Raw genomic sequence first — 21,664 nt, forward strand, 5'->3', positions numbered from 1 at the left:
ATGCCCTTGTTATCACTTTATGAATTTTAGATACCGATGTGAGACGCATTATGGTAGACGATGGGAGCGGCAGGTGCATTATCCATCCTCGAGTACTTGCACAAATGAAACTCGAAGATAGGATAGTCGTGTTGTATCACACTAACTAGTTTTAACAAAGAAATTGAATGCATATCTGACGAAATCACACTCCCCGTCCTGGCCGGTGACGTCACTCTAGAAACCACATTCCATATCATGGACCAAGACACAACGTACAATGCCATAATAGGGCGACCATGGATACACACCATGAAAGCCATCCCTTCCAGCTTGTACCAAATTATCAAACTCCTAACTCCATGGGGAATATTCAGTATACGAGGGGAACAACGCACATCCCAGGAATGCTACTGCATCTCCCTAGACTGTGCAGTCACTCAACAAATGAAAGATAAAGAAAAAAAGGCATAACAATCAATAGGGTCGAGGTCGATACATAATGATAGTGAGGACGCCATCAAACATCCCAATACAGTCAAAGCCACGGGATAGACCATAGAAGACCCCGACCCCGTCTAATTGGACAACAACGACCACGACAAGAAAGCATACATTGGCTGCAAACTTCAGGAAACGGGTAAATTTCGTCAATTCTTAACTGCTAACGCGGACTTGTTTTCTTTTAGCCATACAGATATGCCAGGAATTCCAAAGGAAATCTCCACACACAAGCTGAACGTCGACCCGTTCCACCCCCTGGTGAGGTAGGTTAGGCATAAGTTCAACTCCGCAATTAATGATGCGGCAAGCGAAGAGGTGGAAAAACTATTGGAAAATGGCTATGTCAGGGAGTCAAAATACCCCCAATGGGTCGCCAGTGTGGTCATGGTAAAAAAGAAAAATGGGAAATGGCGGGTGTCCGTAGATTTCAAAGATTTGAACAAAGCATGCCCTGAGGATTCATTTTCGTTACCCCATATAGACCAACTCATCGACGCAACGGCCGGACATGAACTACTGAGCTTCTTGGACGCCTACTCGGCTATAACCAAATCCTCATAGAAGAAGAGGATCAGGAGAAAACCACTTTCATCACTCATCAGGGGACGTACTGCTACAGGGTCATGCCCTTCGGGCTGAAAAACGTATGGGCGACTTACCAAAGGTTAGTGACAAGGATGTTCAAAGACCAACTCGGCAAAATGATGGAAGTCTACATAGACGACATGCTGGTCAAGTCCGAAAAGAAAGAAGATCACATCGACCACTTGAGAGAAACCTTCGACATACTCAAGCGATACGGAATGAAACTGAACCCCGAAAAGTATGCGTTCGGCGTGGCCTCAAGAAAGTTTTTAGGCTTCCTTGTATCACAGCGAGGTATTGAGGTCAACCTTGATCAAATCAAAGCCATTGAAGGAATACTAGAGCACTTGAACACTAAAAAAACAGGTTCAAAGGTTGACCGGCCGTATTGCTGCCCTTTCAAGGTTCATTTTGCAATCGTCAGATAGGTGCCACAGATTCTTCGGCATACTCAAGAAGGATAACGACCTCCAATGGACCTCTGAGTGCGTCCAAGCCTTGAAGGAGTTAAAAGCGTATTTGTCTCAAAACCAGAATCAGGGGAACGCCTTATCATCTACCTGGATGTATCCGAAGTAGCTGTGAGTGTCGTCCTAGTCCGAAAAAATGAAGGTACGCAGTCTCCCATCTACTACATTAGCAAAACACTAATCAGCGACTAGAAAAGATACCCTCACCTTGAAAAACTAGCCCTGGCCTTAGTCGTAGCTTCATGAAAGCTTAGACCATATTTCCAGTCCCACCCCATCTCGGTCGTCACGACTTTTCCCCAAAAAAGTATTTTACATAAACCTGAGCTATCGGGTAGGTTGGCTAAATGGGACATCAAACTAAGCGAGCACGATATCACATATCAACCGTGAATGGTGATAAAGTCACAAGTTCTTGCTGACTTCATCGCCGACTTCAGTGCAAAAATAATGCTCGAAGTTGAAAGGGAGGCCGCCCATGCTTCTCCCTAAATATAGGACCTCTAGGTCTTGTACACTAACAGTGCATCCAGTGCGTCCGGGTCCGGGCTGGGACTCGTACTCGAAGTTCCGACCGGCGAAGTGATTCGCCAGTCCATAAGCTGCCAGGACATGACTAACAACAAGGCTGAGTATGAGGCCGTAATTATAGGATTAAGGCTAGCACTCAAATACGGGGCGAAACAGTTAAGACTACGCTGCGATTCTCAACTCGTTGTCAACCAAGTCGTAGGGACTTTCCAAATCAAGGAACAAAGGTTGCAAAAATACCAGATCAAAATCTGCAAGCCGCTGACCGAGTTCGACGAATTTCAACTCGACTAGATCCCTCGAGCATGGAACACCGAGGCAGACGACCTTGCCAAATTAGCCGCAGCTACCAAAAACATTACAACTAGAGATAGAAGTGTAGTCCACTTTCTCAATTCATTGATAGACCAAATCGAGGTAAGAATCATAAACCTGACCTGGGACTGGCACAACCGTATTGTTACATACTTACAAGTCGGCGTACTCCCAAGTGATAAAAAAGAGGCGAAAAAATTACGAATGCAAGCAGCCAGGTACAACATCATTCATAACGACCTCTACAAGAGAACGTACGACGACCCTCTGCCGAAATGCTTGGGCCCAAATCAGACACGGCACGTCCTCAAAGAGGTCCACAAAGGCCATTGTGGAGCTCACTTTGGCAGGCTTTGGTCAGATGCCTTATACGAACAGGGTATTACTGGCCCACCTTGAAGCAATAGGTCGCGGACTTAGTGAAAAAATGCGAACAATGCCCAAAAGTATGCCCCAATGATTCACAAAGCAGGCGAACACCTCCACTCAGTCACTTCCCCTTGGCCATTCATCAAATGAAAAATGGACATCGTGGACCCCCTCCCGCTAGGGAGAGGTAACATACAATTTCTTTAAGTTCTAACTCACTATTTCTCTAAGTGGGTAGAAGCAGGAGCATTCGCTTAAATACGTGAACAGGAAGTGATCGCCTTCATATGGAAAAACATCATATGTCGGTTCGGCCTCCCCAAAGAGATCAGCTGCGACAACGGGGCCCAATATACAGGAAAGAAGGTCATTGAATTTTTTGAGAAGTGGCATATCAAAAGAATATTCTCGACGCCATACCACCCCGCAGGCAACAGACAAACACAGACTTCCAAAAAATCAATACTGAACATCATGAAGAAAAACCTTGAAGATGCCAAAGGGCTATAGCCGAAAATATTACCAGAAGTACTATGGGCCTACCAAACAATGCCGAAGACAAGCACAAGAGAGGCACCTTACTCGTTAGTCTATGGGACTGATGTAGTAATACCAGCCGAAGTCGGGGAGCCTAGCCTAAAATACTTTCAGGAGAGCGGACCAAGGAACGACGAAAGCAGAAGGTAGGAGCTCGACGAAGTCGAAGAACAGAGAGACATGGCCCACATAAAGATGATCGCCCAAAAATAACAAACAGAACACTAATATAACAAGAAGGCAAAGATCAGGCCACTCAAAGTCGGGGACTACGTACTTAAAGCCAAAACACAAGCAAGCAAAGACCTGCGGGAAGGTAAACTGGGAACAAATTGGGACGGACCGTACAAAATCACGAAAACAACTAATAAAGGATCATTCCAACTAGAAATAATGGAAGGAAAGCTACTACCAAACAACTGGAATATTACCCACCTCAACTACTTTAGCTTTTGGGAGGCAAAGCGTCCTCCAAGTCGTACTCTTTTTTCCCTCACTTGAGTTTTGTCCCAATTGGGTTTTCTCAAGAAGGTTTTTAACGAGGCGGCGAAGGGGACACTTCAAGTCGAAGTACGCAAAAATGGAGACCCAGGATGGCTAGTTCATTGCCCGACCTCTCAAGCCTTCTCCAGGACGACCAATAAAGGGACTAGATAGACTGGGACTGGAACGCCAACTAACACCTGAAAATTTGTAAATTTCTCCAAGTGTATAAACAAAACAACAATGCATGAAGTTTATTTCTATTTTCTCCAAATGTACAACCAAGGCAACAATGCTTAAAGTTTACGATGTCGACAAACTCCGCACCTAGAAGCATATCTTTCCAAACATACGTTATATTCGACCTTGTTAGAACTAACACCTAATGGACCTCGGCCATAGTCAAACATAGGTCACGTTAGACCTTGTTCGAACTAACACCTAATGGCTCTCAGCCATAGTCAAACATAGGTCATGTTCGACCTTGTTCGAACTAATACCTAATGGCCCTCGGCCATAGTCAAACATAGGTCATGTTCGACCTCGTTCGAACCAACAACTACTGGCTCTCGGCCATAATTAAACATATGATATGTTCGACCTCGTTCGAACCAACATCTACTGGCCCTCGGCCATAGTTAAACGTAGGATTTGCTCGACCTCGTTTGAATTAACACCTACTGATCCTCGCCCATAATTAAACTTAGGATATGTTTAACTTTATTCGAACTAAGTGATTACGGCTAAGAAAATCAAGGCAACCAAGCGACAAAATCAAAAGACATACAAGTACGAACCGCAGGAAGAGAATAGGGTACAAATAACAAAGTTGACATTTCATACATAGAATAGTTTTACAAAGGCCCGTGAAGACGCCTACAAAACACGCACAAGTTCACAGCAAAAATAAGAAGGAAAAAGGAATACTACCGGTCGCCGCCAGGCCCATCAGTACTATCGGCTTGACCATCTGGGCCATCTCCATCTACGCCCTCAGGGTACGCGTCTTCGTACCAGGCGTCCTCTTTAATCTGGTCCATACCCACATCCCTCTCATCGTCATTGGCCTCCGGTGTAGCAGGATCATACCTGCAAGCGATCCAAGCTTTACGGGCCTTGACATGAGCATCTTCAAGGGCGGCCCTAGGAACAGATCCCGTTGCATGCAAATCTTGAAACATATCTAACTGAGCTTCAGCATGAATCCATTTCTCATACTAGCCTCGGGGAATGTTTGGGAAATCTAAAGTGTGAGAAGATGACAGTTGCGCAAGCATTTGAGCCTTCTCAACTTCTAAGGAGGACACCTGGTCCTGAAGGAGGGAGTTATCTTTCTCTAACTCCCCAATCCTCTCATCGAGTCGCTCTTCTTTAAGTCTCGCTGTTTCCAAATCAATCTCTCGCTCAAAATGAAGAGTCTGGATCACCACCTTGAGGGAATTCGCTTTCCTCAAAGATGTCGAATGAGCAGACTTTGCCCTCTCTAACTCGTTTTGCTTCTCAGTAATCTCGCCGTGAAGAACCTCCATCTGCCTGCGCAGCTCGACCACCTGTGCCTGGAGATCACCACATTGAGCCTCCACGACCCTGCTAACCTCGAGCTCTTCCTCTTTATTTCTTAGTGTCCCCTTAAGGACGCTGCACTTTTCGATGACCTTCACCAGCTCGTCATACTTCTCCTTTAGTTCATCTCGAAGGGCCTACAAATTACCGCTATCACCAAACCGCCTACAAATTGCTCGGTGCTTGCCACAGTATTCATGGTATTTTTGCTACAACTTCGTAAAAAATAGCCTTACGCCTCTCCTCTCTTCGGGTGCTTTCAATTTCCAAGATCACGGTCTAAAAAAGAAAGAAAAGGAAAATAGACAGAGTAAGAACTAAGCCTAAATATTGAACATAACGAACAGAAATGAGAAGCATTGAAAAACAAGCGAGGCCGGCTATGCTCCTCGATAAGTTAGCATCATTCAGCTCTTGGAGAGTTCTAAACTCCACGTCGGAGCAAAGGGGAATGAGGGCAGGAACCACGTTCTCTGCATATTTTAATAAATCTCGATCCATAGGGATCGCAATAGTCCGTGCGGACCCATCCAGTCTCACCTCTATTTGAGTAAATCCCTCTTTTATTATCCTCATCTCGTCAGCATTGAGATCCTGTCTCATAGCTATCCTCGATAACGCCTTTGCCTCTCCCATCGACCGGCGAAGAAGCATCGTTAGCCGGCTGCGAAGTCGACGGCCCCTCCTGCTGCAAATTATCAGAAGCCAAAGCAACCGCCCCTTTGGCTCCTACTGCCGCAAAGGGAAGAGGTACAACCTCCGCCGCTATCGAAACATCAGACGCCAGCTCGACGTCATCCTCATGCATTATGGTCGCCGTCTTACGGATGACAAAATCATCCATTACTAAATCTATCGCCCAGGAGACACCATCACTAACGTCCATCGATCTTCTCTTAAGGGGAACCAAATTCCTGCTGCTCGGCAACTCCTCCTCATTCTCATCTATATGACGATGCAAGGGGAAAGCCGGAAGCTCCGTTGTCGAAATACTCGCAGGCGGATAAGAAATTGAGGCTGAGGCAGTAGTAGATGGGGCCGACGATCGAGTAGAACTGGCCGTTGTTGAGGAGGAACAGAAGCAGATAGTCAAACAGGCCTAGCCACGATCACAGTGGGAATAGACGCCGAAAAGGAGGCGGCCTTCCTCTTATGAAATTTATGAGGAGAAACCCTCGGCCTCCTCGAAGATCCTCGGGCTGGAAAAGAAAAATCAAAGTAAGGTTATCACCACCACCAAGAGCAGACTATAATAAATAGGCGACCATGAGGCCAAAACAGCAAAAATATATATAGATAAACTCACCGGCCAAGGAAGGAGCATGTCCGAACTTCTTAAAAAAGCCTGACCACTCACGAATTCCCACGATGTGAGGCAGAACCCGAGCAACCCAGTCAGAAATGCCTCCGACTAGATGAGGGGGCATAGTCTTAGCTACAAGAAGAGGGGACAAAAGTTTAGAGCTTACGGCTAAAATAGGCAGCTCAAATGTTTTAACAAAAGAAGAATAGACGCTTAAAAGTGTAATTCCAAATCTCGGGGAAGCCATCCGTGTTGGCCACCACATCTTCGGTTCTGACAAAGAAACAATTGTGATAGAACTCACGATTTGCTTTATCATCCATCTTCACCATCAGGCATTTGCCTCCTCGGTGGCGAAGGTTCAACATTGTCCCCCTATAGAAACTAGGGGCAGAGAGATGCATTAAATGCCGGAGTGTGATCTCAACCCCGGCCAACTCAGTAAATTTAGTAAGCATCCTGATGAGCTTGTAGATATATGGGGCGAGTTGAGTTGGGCACACGCCATAGTAGCGACAGAATTCCTCCGCCAATGAGAGAAGGGGAAGAGTGTAGCCGACCTGGAAGGGATACACATAGAACGCACAGTACACGGGGCAGTGGATTTGTACCACATCACGCCATGCTGGGACCAAATCAATACGGGCAGGTATGTTGAATTTTGCCCTAAGATCTGCTAGATCGGCCTCTTTCATCGCCGACTCAGAGACCTTGGGCTCGTCTGCAGGCGCCTTCGAGAAGTCAGACCTAACCTTCTCGCCACGAGGATTATTTCCTCCACCGTAGGAAAGTTCTCCTCTTCGATGGCGACAAAGACGCTACCAGCGTGAGGAGGCATAAGAACCGCCAAAGGGACAGGGTCAGTTCCCACACCGGAACCAGAGGTTACATTAGCCATAACTTTGATGAGAGACATGGTATTCAGGCAAATAAGGATTATAAGCAACATGAATCACTAAGACCAGGAAAGAAAACACACATCAATGGAAGAAGGAGAAGAAGGCACAAGGTTTTGATGAGAAAAATGCGTAAAGAACAAATGGATGTCATCGCATATCTATTTATAAGAATTGGGGCATCAAAACCAAGAGATTATCCCATCATTACCTAGCACTAGAATCGAAATGGCAACCTCAACTGACAGTCACACAAAAAATGACGTATGATGTCATGATGTCATTCTAGTACAGAAACAACGTAACCCTCAAAAGTTACGGCTCACGAAAGACCACGTTGCCAGCTCATTCCAAACTTCACTGCCCGATCCACTCACCCACTCTTCTCGACTAAAACCAACAAAATCTGCTCATCGAAGTCGTGTGAGCACGACCTCAATAAGCGGAGAGACTAACTGTATAGGTCAAAATCTACCGTCGAGCATTCAGGGCGAGGTACTATCGAGGGGAAGAGTCGATCGAGGTCGATCAGGAAACGATAAAGCTCGTGATCGGGATGTCAACGATGATCGAGGTCGATTAGGGTTTTTGCGGGTTATGTCCCATATAAATAGGAAAAGAGATAAGGAAGAGGGGCATGTGATATTTGCTATATAAGAAAAGACTTCTGATAAAGATTATCTCTCTTGTAAAAGATACAAAGATTACCTTTCATCAAGATTCTTGTTCACATTATTCCACAGTTTTCCATCAGATTCGAGAATAGTTCGAACATTCTAGGATTTATCTGCCGCTCATCATTGTCAGGAAGAAAAATCATCTAGTTCATTCATCGTTGGGTGAACCACTTTTCATATTTACTTAAATGTCATTTATTATTATTTATTGCTTGATACTCCTCCATTATTACTCATACCTTTTGAAATATTTAATGTATGTTAATGTCACTCTCCCACTAGATCTGTTCCACACTATACACATGTTCTGAAGTCACTTCTAGAGATATTATCATTAACTAGGTTTAGTCCATCATCACATGAATATAATAGTTTTAACCGAAAGTTATACTTTTTGGTCAAACATTAGTGATCTCGCTTTATTTAATTTGACTCGATTCAAAGTTTAAAAAATAAGTCAAAGATTTTGATACATTGTGAAAATTAAATAGTTTTTATATATAATAAGGTATCATTAACCTTTTGATACGGGGAGTATTAGATAAAAATACCTATAAAGTACTTTGTGGAATGAAAATCTTCAATAATCTAGTCAACAAAGCATAATTAATATCAATTTAATTAATTTAGAGACATATAGAAAGAAACCAATAACTTACAACAAAATCACAATTATTGAGAAGCGTAATGAATCATAGTAAGCGTTCAAATTTCTTAGTTTTAGGGTGTGTTTGGTATACATTTTCTTGGAAAACAAATAGTAATTTTATTCATTTTTTGATGTTTGGTACGTAAATTAAGGAAAATAACCTCTCAAGAGTATTCATAAATAATTTAGATACAATAAACATGAAGTCATAAACTTTCGAACCAATAACCTTTCAAACCCACAAATTTCATAAACTTCCGAACTGCTAAACTTTCGAAACCATAAAATTTCGAACCCATAAATTTTATAATTTCTAAACCCGTAAACTTCTAAATACATAAACCTCCGAACTCATAACTTTGGAACTTATAAAATTTCGAACATGTAAACCGAAAGATGAAAAAACAAAAAGCTAAATATATATATAAAAAATATTTTGTTTTCGGGAGGAGGGGAGGCAGGGGCGGGGGGGTGGGTGGTGCAGAAAAATAAAAAAATAAAAATTTGAAATTACAAAAAAAAAAGTAGTTTTGGAAGGGAAGCAGGGTGGGTGGTGACGGAAAAAAAACTGAAATTTGAAAAAAAAAAAAACCTTTTTGGAGAGAGGGATGGGGTGGGTGGGTGTGAGGGTGTGGGGAAGGTTGAGAAGGAGTTTTGGAAAATATTTTCCCTCTCTTGATAAGGAAAACATTTTCCTCAAATTGGAGGAAAATGAGTTTATAAGAAAAATATTTTCCAAAATATTTAAGCCAACTAAATATGAGAAAATTAAAAAATATTTTCCTTCGTAACAAACACACCCTTAATGACTTTGTTTTTTGTTTCACTTTTGAAAGTGTTATACTATATGTTATCACTTCCACACATATATAGTTCGTGTGCATTTTCAAAGTAGTTGTAAATATAGGACATATATTTCAACGTAAAAAGTGCCCTCGTTTAAAGATCAAAGATACGCTTATAAAACAGGCTCAAAAATATCTTTTACTTCATCACTTAATACTCCCTACGGTCCAATTTAATTAATTTTTAAGATTTTTTATATGATCCATAATATTTAATTTTTTTAAATATAAAGAATGAATTAACTTTTTTTTTCAAAGTTGTCCTTAGAGTAAAGAGCCTAGGAGTTTTTATTGTATGTTCAATGAACAAATTAAGGTTATTATGATCAATTTTATTGTTAATTAATGCTAAAAGGTGAATTTCTTAATATGTGTGAAAACAATCAAGAAATCAATTAAAGTGGACCGGATGAGGTATTATTCAAAAAGTAATTTCTGTGAGTAAAAAAGAGAGAAAAATATAATCAAAGATCGGGAGAATATGCAAAACCAGTATCTCTGATTGCTTGCAACCAAGGCGGAGCTAAAATTAAAAGTTTATAGGTTCTAAATTTGCCATAGATCCCATAGCTCGTCTTCGTTACTGAGTTTGCATTAAATATTTATATAAATTTAATAAATTTTCTAATACAAATTACTATTTCTAAGCAAAAGTAATTGAATTCGACCAAACATGCACCTAATAGGCTAGCTCCGCCTCTGCTTGCACCAATCAAACATAAAACATAGGACCCTTCCCATACCCTGCCAAAGAGAAAAATTGAAAAAGAAATAAAGTTCCATACCCTTAATAAAGTTTTCAAGACTTGTCCCTATAATATTTATTTAGGAAATTAGGTGTCAAATTGTGGGCATAACCCCTACTATAAGGCGCGTGGTGATGGAATTCCATTCCCCACACAGATCTAAATGTGGGACCCCTAAGTATGATCCAAGTAATACAAGTATAGCCGTTAGATACAGAAGGCTGCAATCCTGGCCACATAAATGACGATGTAAAGCATTAATCAACAACCAAATAAAAATAATAATTAACATGTTAAAGTATATTAACTTGAAAAAAAAATTAACAATCAATCTATATAATTGAGATTCTTAATATTTTAAAATCTCAATATTTAGGCATTACACAAAAAGTACTAATGATTCACTAAATTAATTAATTCAAACTTCTTTAAAATGAATTTTAAAAATCGTGGGACTCTTCAAATGGTAATAGTATCACATAAAATGCAATAGAGGCAAAATAAGAATAATTTTATAAAAAAGTACATAAAGACCATTAGTATTTGAGCTTAATTTAGTGTAGTGATTGTGTACAGTATTCCCTCCGTCTCAATTTACATGGAGTGTTTGACTGGGCATAAAATTTAAAAAAGTAAAGAAGACTTTTGAAACTTATAGTCCAAAACAAGTCATAAAAATTTGTGTGATCGTAAATCATCTGAATAAAGAAAAAGTTTAATATTAAATTATTTTTAAATAATTAAGTATCATGCTCTTTTTGAGATAATCTAAAAAGAAAAATGACACATAAATTGAAAGAAAAATGACACATAAATTGGGACAAAGAAAACATTAAGTGATAATCCGATGAAAATAATGACTAATCTGTTGTAATATACTAAATAAACAATGCTGACGTGTGAAACAATAGTATTACCTGTGAATGTATATATATAATTGAAATCTTTAATAATTTTTATTTTTATTTATAAAACTATTAATGGGATCAAACGGAGTCGGCTTTTTAATAGGTTGAAAAAAGTGGGTTGTTCAGAGTTTCTTTTTAGGCCCAATATTCTTCTCGGGATTGGTGTGGTAAAAAGACTTCAATTCTCCTATAAATACTCACCCTTTGTTTCTCTTCTCTACGCTTCACTCCTTCCTATCTAATTAAACTTACACAGTCATAGAAAAAACTCTTCCTTTTCTCAAGAAACCCTATTAGGGTTAAATATGGCTCTCTTTGTATTTTTCCACAGCTTTCTTGAACTGCATATATTTGAAAACTCACACCATATATAACCAATTATTATTATTGGAGGTGAAAATAAAATAAAAAATTGTTGCGGTTCAATAAGGCTGTGGGAAGATACAGATAGTGTCAAGAAATTATAATTCTTGAATTTTCAGTTACAGATTTTTATTTTCTATATATTGATGCATGGTTAGATCCATGTTTGTTTTTTGGTGAACTTTCTATATATAGAAAGAATTTTCTTACCGTTATTACTGACAAAGTATTATTGTGATTATTATTGTTTTGCAGGAAATTAAAAGGTGTTCATAATGATCTACTGTTTAAGGTTCTTTTTCAAGAGATATTTCCCTGATTTTATTTCTCTGTGTTGTGTGTGTGGATGGGTTAGTTCTATACAGATAATATTTCTGTGGAAAGATATGTTTGGGATTTACTGATTTCCAAATTTGGTTTATGGTGATCAAAATATGGATGTCCTTTTGATGATATTTATCTTCTCTTCCTTGTCAGTTTTAGTGATAAATTCTTGGATTAAGATCTTATTATATGAGTTTATGATTATAAATTGCTATAAATTATTCTATATAAAGCACAGCTATAATTAGCTTTTTAATTGGAGCCTCGAGTTTTTGCACATTAATTCTAATCCTGAATATTACCATTTTCAAGCCTTGAGCCTTTGACTCTCGGCTTGTTTTGAGCGGAGGGTCTACCGGAAACAGCCCATTTGCTTGTACAAGGTAGGTAGGGTAAAGATGCGGATATGATATCCTCCCCAGATCTCACTTGTATGATTATAATCAGTATGTTATTGTTGTTGTTCCCACCCCATCATAGTATCCCTAGTTTATTGTACTTGAAATGCAAGATCCAAAATGCATGGTGTATAGGGCTAAGACAAATAAAAAGAGAATAGGAGTTATAAACATGTAGTTTAGAATCACAATGTTATGGAAAGCTATTTGTTTTTTCTTTCAATTTCATTGGCAATAGTTTTACATTCAAAATCCAGTTTCTTAGTCATAGTATTATTTTCTACATTAAATTCACGGCTTCTTGATTGCTTGGGCACTATATGTACTAGTATATACTCTATAGGATCCAACTGTTTCTAATCATGTGATCTAATTTTAACTCTTGCACAGGGAAATCCTTTAATGTTTTAAGTACTAATCTTGAGCTTTATTTATTTTCCACCTCTTTTCTTTTATTGGCTAAGATAAAGGGAAGGTTTGTCCACCATTTCACCTCATAGCTTGTGAATGATGTGATCAAGAATGTGTTGCTATTGAATGATTTTTTGGACCACAAGGTTGGCATTGCCCTCTCATTTGGAATCTTGCTAGCCAACTATGTTTTATGCACACATTAGAGGCCATTTATATGGATTAAGTAAAGCATATTGTAGGGAAATTGTTTATGCAACCCCGGATCGAAGGGTATAGTGAGATGGTTGGTATCTCTCTGCCCTTGATTAAACTGTCGAGTTTGAACCCTGGAGTAGAAAACCTTTCACGAATGAGTACTTTACCCCATCTTAAACTTGTTAGTAGTTCTACTCAATATAAATCTGAATTAGTCGAGTCAACTAATTAATGAATCCGAATTAGTCCGACCAGAGCGAAAAAAGAAATAAAAATCTTGCAGAAATAAAATCTTGAATTAGTCCGACTAGGCTAGCAAATTTAACCAAGCAAATGTACACTCTTCTTTTTTGATTTTTCACCTAGGGAAAGAAACAAGCGAAGTCAAAATCTTGCAGAAATAAAATTGCTAAAATAAAAGAAATATTGGTCTCTTTTTTCCTTACAATGGCAAAGACAACTATGTAGCAAGGAACATATACTATATTGTTTTGTCTTGTTAAGGCTGACATACCTTTATATCAGATTGTTGCCTGTTCTTTGGATGGAATAAAGAACATTTTAATAAATATTTTATATGTTGTTTTTATTTAATTTAAGTTGCTTGGTCCATTTTTTAGCCAGGTCACACACATCTGTACTGATTATAATTAACATTAAAGTAACACAAAAAATTGGATTTACTTATTTATTTATTTGTTATTTTGCAGGATCTAATTTTAACATAGCTGGAATAATGAATCCATTCAAGCAATGAGCAAGCCAGCTGTGATATTTTCTGTAGCTTTTAACTTTCTTGATATGTTGCAATAATTCTCATTATTAAAGTTCTTAACTAAAAAAGTAAAAAAAAGAATAGAAAAATTGCTTTTTTGCTGTATGATTCTTGGTTAGTGCTTAAAATTTTACGTTAGTTTATTGGTATTTGTTTGCTTTACTTTTAGAGGGTCAAGCTCTTCAATTATTCAGACACTGTTGGTTTAAAGTTAAACATATGGGATCAACATGCAATTAAATTATTATTTGGAGACAGCTACCAGTTAATTAACTGAGTCAAAAAGGTTAGTATTGTGTTTTGTCTAATAGGTAAGTGTAATTTTGCATGCGGACAAAAAGATAGGGTTGAAAAGTTAAGATTAGCACCTATAACACCTTTTGTTTATGTATAGTGGAATATGAAAAAAATTCATTATAGTACTAATGCAAAAGGAGTTGCATTGGATCAAACATAATCTCTTATGTTTGATTTGGCTGTCTTAGTACTGTTTGAACCTCTTTTGTCCGTGAAAAGTTGTGACCAGGGCGGAATTCAAAAAAATAAACCCTTAAATAAGTTGAGGGGATTCAACATCTAATATATATACATGAAATAAAAAATTGACCTTTCCACCCATACACGGCACTGTCTAAAGTTGTTATCACATCTATGTCGGATCCTCCAAAAAGAGACATCAATATTAGTTTGTGAAAATATAATTTGGAGTTTATATTGGCCGCTTGTTGCTGTTTCTTCTTTCTTGCACATGTATTATTCATTTTGTATGCCTGCATCTGCATGCCTGAAATTCTGCTGCTTTGGTGCAGGAAAGATGGGTGCTCTTCTATATTTTTTGGGAAGTTTCTTGGGATATGGTTTTTGGTCATGGGAAAGGTAATTTGACCATGTTATTATTATTTGCTTAAAATTTTTTGTGCATGATTATTTCTTTGAATTCCAATGCAAACTCTTTTCACATCTCCTAAATTACAACTTGCTATTTTAACTTAAATTTTTTTTTCTTCTTCTTTTGCCTCCTTCCCCATGAAATTTTTTTATCTACCAAACAATTTAGATTCAGAATTTGAATATCGTTGGTTCTAGAATAAAAATGTGAGTTATAAAATATATATTTAGTCTTCTCTATACTTGTTTTTCATATATATACAAGGTTCATAGCAAGTATTAAACAGTAAGTTCTACCCTAGATCCGTCACTGTAAACAGATTATAAAACGTCTGTCAGCTTGGTCTTTACTGATAAATTGCTTAGATAGAACGCCATCACTTTTTCTTTACAGCTTATTTGGATGGCTGTTATGTATCATTTCATGATATATCATATGGTAGTATAGTATTGTATTGTATCGTTTTGATCTATACAAGTTTGGATAAATCATATTGTTAGCCATCCTTATATGATATCATGTACCAAATAATATAAAAAATAAACTTATAATATTACAGAGATAAAGTAAGGTACGAGGTATAATTATTATATAAAAAAGTCAGGATACAGGATAAAATAGGATTATTTAAAAATAAGGAATGGCGGCGGTATGAGAGGAAAAAAAAAGGGTAACGATGCGACTACATCAATGTCATTATATAAAGCGTCGCTTTCCGTTGTTACATAATAATTGATTTAACGATATATTAAATTTAAGTAACAATTAAAATAAATATTATATTTAAAATAATAATACGATACAATGGTAACAACCGTTCAAACAAGCTGCTAATGTGGTTTTCAAGCTCAGCTTCATCTTAGTTTTATTTCAGTAATGGCTAAAGAGTAAGTTGATATGTGTGGTATAAGAGTAGTTGCAAATGTAACTACTTGATATTATGGCCATGTTGCAAATGGAGCCAATAGCTATTAAGTCCATTTCATGGTAGACAAAGTTCCCATTAACTATTGAGGGGCCATTTTCACTATCCAATAGCAACGTAACCATGTTGGAGTTGATCATATAATTTTATTTGATGTTTTTACGATTCAAAAAAAAAAAAAAAAAATCAAAAAAATAAAGAAGAAGTGAAGTGAATGGCCAAAATCCAAATGCCAATTAGCTAATAGCGACATGACTATTTTTTATTGCTTTCCAACATGTTGGGACGGAAATTATTGCCCTTTCTTTTTAACTTTTTCCTCTCTCGATCGCACCATTGTAGTTACAAGGTTTCGACAATAGCCATATGCTCGGAAAATCACTGGCTGTATAGTTATATAGTTCTTCACTTTCTTTTTCACAAAAAGAGAACTTCGAAGTAACGGTCAAGTTGTCACCGTGTGACTTATAGGTTACAGGATCGAGCCTGATGCTTGCATCAAGTTGGCTGCATACATCACGCCCCCTTGGATTACGGCGTTCCCCGTAAATGCGGAATACTTTGTGCATCGGGATGTCTTTTTACTCGCTTTTTGCACATGTCAATGTATATTATATAGGTCCTTGTTTGTGATGCCGAATTCTCTTTTTCCCTTCACGCCCATGTTTTCCAATTCAATTTACTGAAAAACTGCTGAAACTATTAGTTTTACCCAAACTTTGGAGTTAATTATACGTAAATTAAGGGTTGGACGATGATCACGTATATATTGTGTGAGCTAAAGTTAATGCCAAATATTGTAGGAGTAGTTCCTTTTTCTTCTAGGAAGTGAATTTATCATAACTTTGTTTAATACGTCTGCTTATTCTCCGCTTAGACATGTAACTCTTATAGTCAAGTTTTATTCGTTCACAAACATATTAGGAATATATGCTTTTGGGAAAAAAGAAAAGTCCTCTTTTCCACTTTGAGAGCTCAAAAGAAAAGCCATCTCAACATATCGATAGCAGCCAGGGACACAAAATATTTCACATTCACACAGGGTTCGGGAAAATGCCGCATCCTAGGGGATGATGTAGACAGTTTACCCTAATGCAAACATTAGTGGCAGCTATCACGGCTCGAACCCGTGACCTATAGGTCACACAGAGATAATTTTGCCGTTGCTCGAAGGGTCCCCTTTTATCTCAACAAATCGATGTATCGAGAAAAAGGAAATGCTTCCATAATTTTCATCTAATTTTCAACAAACTTGCAGCCAAATAGTTGGCTGGAAGAATTAGCAAGAGATCGAATAATAGCTTTGCGAGTTCGGCAGAATCCAGTGCAGTATATTATGTGTTCGCATGCGTGCAAAACCTAAATTAGAAGTAAATATACATTTCAGAACTCACTTTCTCAATTCAAACTCTGTATACACATGTTAGCTTGAGATAATAAAACTTGGAGAAAGGAACTCTAACCAATAATAATTGAATGATTAATAGCAATCAAATAAACTGGATCTGATTTATCCACTAATATTGCTATCTAGATTAGTAGCTAGGTCTGGTTCTCTGCATGTAATTAACTACACATAACTGTGTCACAACTCCAACAATAATTCAAGAAAAATCAGAAAACTTTATGGTGCCAGCATTTTGCAACTCACTTATGTCCTGCTAGTTTGCTAGAAATAATTTCTCTACTAATATCCTAATTACAACACTGACATGGTTTTGAATATATATATATATATATATATATATATATATATATATATATATATATATATATATACTAAAATCCTCAAATATTAACCGTTGCATTAAAGATATGAACCACCAAATTACTTTAAGCATCTTCAATTCCTTCTTTAATTTAAATATGAGAGAAACAGATACTATGGTCCGAAGAGAAGCTAATTGATGTGTGTACTATATGTCCTTTCTATAGAACATTATAATTAGAAAATGACTCGGTGGTGGAGTCGTGAAAACGCTTATTTCTAGAATTAAAATTTTATATCGAAACACTATGTATGGAAGGTATGAACTCCCTAAACAAGAATTCTTGAACAACAAACAATCAGTTCAGAAATCTACTAAGTACAACAATTAAGAAAAAACTGTTGCTTTGTTAGCATGCTTCTGCAGGCTTAATAGAAACCCAATAATTTGGTGCAAAAAGGGTTGAAAATTTTCTGATTCGAAACAATTGAGGAAAAAATACCTTACATAGGAACATTATTATGACTCAAGATCGTTTACATAATACTGGACATAGAGACGCATAATAGATCGATATGAACAACATGTGAGTTGTCTCATAATAAATCTAACTTTTGCTCTGGATATTTATGTAAGTATGAAAGGTTAAACAAAAAAAGTAAGATTATGTGTAAATAATAATACAATAAAAGTAGTACTATATATACTTTTTAAAGTTCACAGAGAGCAGCCATCCCTTATTGTCTGGCCTATTTAAACCAAAACATAGACTACCCTACTACTATTTACATATCAATTCAAATACTTATTATTCATTCCCATGGGAAATGCATGTTAACAGGTATAGTAATTAAGTTAAACTACTTCTCCTCAAAATTGTTATGAATTGCTTAACTATCAGTGGTATGTTGAAAGCAACCCCTTTTACCCCTCCCTACTTCTTGCCCTACAAAAAAAATTACAAAAAGATTCTTCTTACTATAAGATTAAAATAATACTTTAATTAAGATGATTAATTAGCAGATATTGGAATCCAAATTAGCATTTAGCATTGTGGAATTCTAATCAAGTTTAAGTAGAAACATCAAATGGTAACCAAAGTTTATAAACATAACGCTTAAAAATTTAACGCAGTGATGAAATACTAATGCAAATTCTATAATTTTATAAAGTATATTAGGCTCATATATAGTTAAACATGAATGGATGAAATCACAGAAAAGAAGAAGCAATACTTTGATAATTTTTTGAGATTACCTATGCCTTTAAGCAATGGGCTTATCACAATTTACTAATCTTAATACTTCAATTTATCATTAATGGTACATGACTATACAGTAATTTAACCCCTGAAATTTAGTTTACTCTCCACATAGACTTTAATTAATTTGGGATGAATGATAAAGGATTTTACATAAACACATGTTAGACACAGCCATTTTCATGCATATATATTAACAGTTCATTTGCATTGTCGGGTATATAACTTAAAAATGCATTCAGCCAAAAAATCCATGATTATGGGTAATTTTATTTATAAGGTGGGAATTAACATTTTTGTCTTTTTAGATGTTTTTACTCCAAATGGTGAGAGAGAAAAGAGGTGTTGGGGGTTAAAGGAAAATGATTTTTTTCCTCACATAGTAACAAAAAAAATTAACTTTTTTCACGGAAATGTATGAGATCAGAGAGAGAGAGAGAGAGAGAGAGAGAGAGCAAAAACAAAGAGGCAAACAAAATGAACTATGTATCAATAATTGATGAAAACCAGGGAATCTTCTCTGCCATTTTCTCTTAGTTTTCACCACTTGATTGAACTATCCACAAATTGATCAGCCATAAAAGTCAAGCAAATAAAAAAAATTAAAATAAAATATATCAAATAAACATAGCTTCCCATTAAATTCACTAAATATATATATGAATGTAGAAATTGAGAAAATCCAAAATTTTCTCCTTTTACATTTTTCAAGAAGTAATAGAAGAAAAAAATTATGACAGGCTTCCATAGCTTAAATATACAAAAGTTAAAGAAAAATGTGGATCTAGTTTTTCATAACTAATCATAAAAATTCAATTAAAACCCATAATTCTTCTCTAAATTTGAATTTGCTATATATAAGTGTTATAGGTACTCAGAGAATTCACATAAAGTATGCCAAATTATGGAGTCGTTTAACTCATGAGCAATTTAAAGAGGAAAAAAGAGAGAGGAAACTATAAGGCAATTTTAAAGAATTTACCATGAAAATGCAGATCTCTTCAACTCCATATATGGAAACAAAAGTCCTAAGCTTGTCATCTTTTCCCACAGCTTTCTTGGACTTACAGAGCTTTAAATCTCATCTCTCAAATTAAAACTACCCACAATTGCCTAAAGAGAGATCAAAATTCAGCTAGAAGAAGTTCAAGAAAGCTGTGGAAAAGCATGACTAGGACTTCGTCGGAATTGAGCCGAGCGTCGGAAATAAACTTTCTACCTTCACAAGGTAGCTATAAGGTCTGCGTACACACTACCATCCTGAAACCCTATTTATGGGACTACGCTCGGTATATTGTTGCTGTTGAGAAAGAGGAAGAGGAAGAAGGAATTTTAGAAGAAAAAACAGTAGATAAAGAGAGAGGGAAATGGAGAGAATGGTGAAGTGAGAAGAGAGAATTGAGGTAATGAAACAAATGTGTAGAATGACCACAGTAACATATATAATTTGTGAAACCAGCTTTATAGATGGGGGAAGAAAGTAGGGTTCATTTTGCCCACATAAATTAATATAATGTCTGCTTTCTTTCTTTATTTTGTGAGTGCGCAGTGGGGCAGCATACCCCTATGTTAGATGGCTCATAAATCTTGAAAACAAACAAAAACCATCTATTCCAACCGTGTATATTTTTTCTAAGCTGATAAGTTACAACAATAGGTAACTATTCGTGCCAAATAAAAATATACAATCTAGAAATAAAGTAAATAACTTGTTAAAAAAAAGCGGCCGATGGATAAGGCATTTCGCATTCGTTCGAGAAAGAGCCAAGAGATGTGATGTAGATATATAGCGTACTTTAATGCAATCATTAATGACTATTTCTACGACTCAATCCCGTGACATATAAGTCACACATGGACGACTTTACCGTTGCTCCAATATGACCCTTTAAATAAATAATTACTTGCCACAATCGATTAAATTTTGCTAACAGAATAAACAAATTTTATAGTTCATATCATTTAAGAGTCAATATAGAGTAATTTTCATAACAAAGGTGGGAATAACCTCCAAAACATGGTAAATGACCTGTTACAAGTACAATAGATAAAACTATAATGATTGTGTAAAAGTTGTTAACTCTATTAGTGTACATAATTTAATTTCTCTTTAAAAAGAGTATAACTCAGGTGCGGGTAGTTTAAAATATTTTTACAAATTTAGGTTAAATTGACTTTTAATAGTAGGTGACTAGCTATAACAAAATATGACATATAACGTAGAAAATGAAAAACAATAATCTGTTATAATCGATTATACTATAGTGAGAATGAAATTTTTTATACCATTAGTACATATAATTTAAACTCTATTTAAAAGTTTAGCAGTTTTTACATAAAAGGGAGAAATAAAAGAAGAAAAAGAACAATGAGAAGGGAAATGATAAGGGCATCCCATCCCCATCACATGTGACCATGTGGCTATGATGCATTTCTTTAATTTTTGTTGGGAACAAAAGGTATGGGGAGTTTATGGTCCCCCAAATTAAAGTTTATTTTTTGCTGCATCATATACTTACTAATATATATTACCCTTGATGTAAATACTGTCAAAAACGTAGATTTCTGTTTGTTTAGGCAATTGGGTTATTCTGCAAAAAACTTAAGAAAGAGACACCCTTTGGCCTCCATTGCATGTGCATGGTCTTACTCTTTACCTAAAATGTACAGGATATCCGGCTGGCTGACGCTCTGGGGTGCGACTCTTTTTCCGGACTTTCTATAAATACGAGATATTTTGTATACCGGTCTATTTTTTATTTTGTACAAAATATCAAATGTGAAAAAGAATGAGCTGAAATCCTGCATGTGTGGTTAAATAATTTCCAATTATTTTGAAATATGTAACAACCCGATCGGTCATTTTGGATTGGGAATTGTAATGTCCTCTTGTTCTTCTAATACTCTTGTGATGAATACTTTTTCCATTATGGACTAATCTTGCTTAGGGTTATTGACGGATGTTGTGAATTGACTATTGTTTTGGGTTTTACTCTCTGTTAATTGCCCGGATTCATTGAATGAGTTATTAATTGAATTGCAAGGCTTATT

At 36.7% G+C, this 21,664-nt stretch overlaps 1 long non-coding RNA gene across 1 annotated transcript; it reads right to left on the reverse strand.

Moving 5' to 3' along the window:
* Window positions 1-17,997: 17,997 nt before the first annotated feature.
* On the reverse strand, window positions 17,998-20,072 carry LOC107786816 (uncharacterized). The gene is made up of 2 exons (XR_001648234.2): window positions 19,596-20,072; window positions 17,998-18,298 (listed from the first exon to the last, which is right to left on the reverse strand). It is a non-coding gene; the product is annotated as an uncharacterized LOC107786816 (long non-coding RNA).
* Between the last annotated feature and the right edge of the window lie 1,592 nt (window positions 20,073-21,664).

This window comes from Nicotiana tabacum, chromosome 9 (genome assembly GCF_000715075.1).
Source record: "Nicotiana tabacum cultivar K326 chromosome 9, ASM71507v2, whole genome shotgun sequence".
In the NCBI taxonomy this organism is placed as follows: Eukaryota; Viridiplantae; Streptophyta; class Magnoliopsida; order Solanales; family Solanaceae; genus Nicotiana; species Nicotiana tabacum.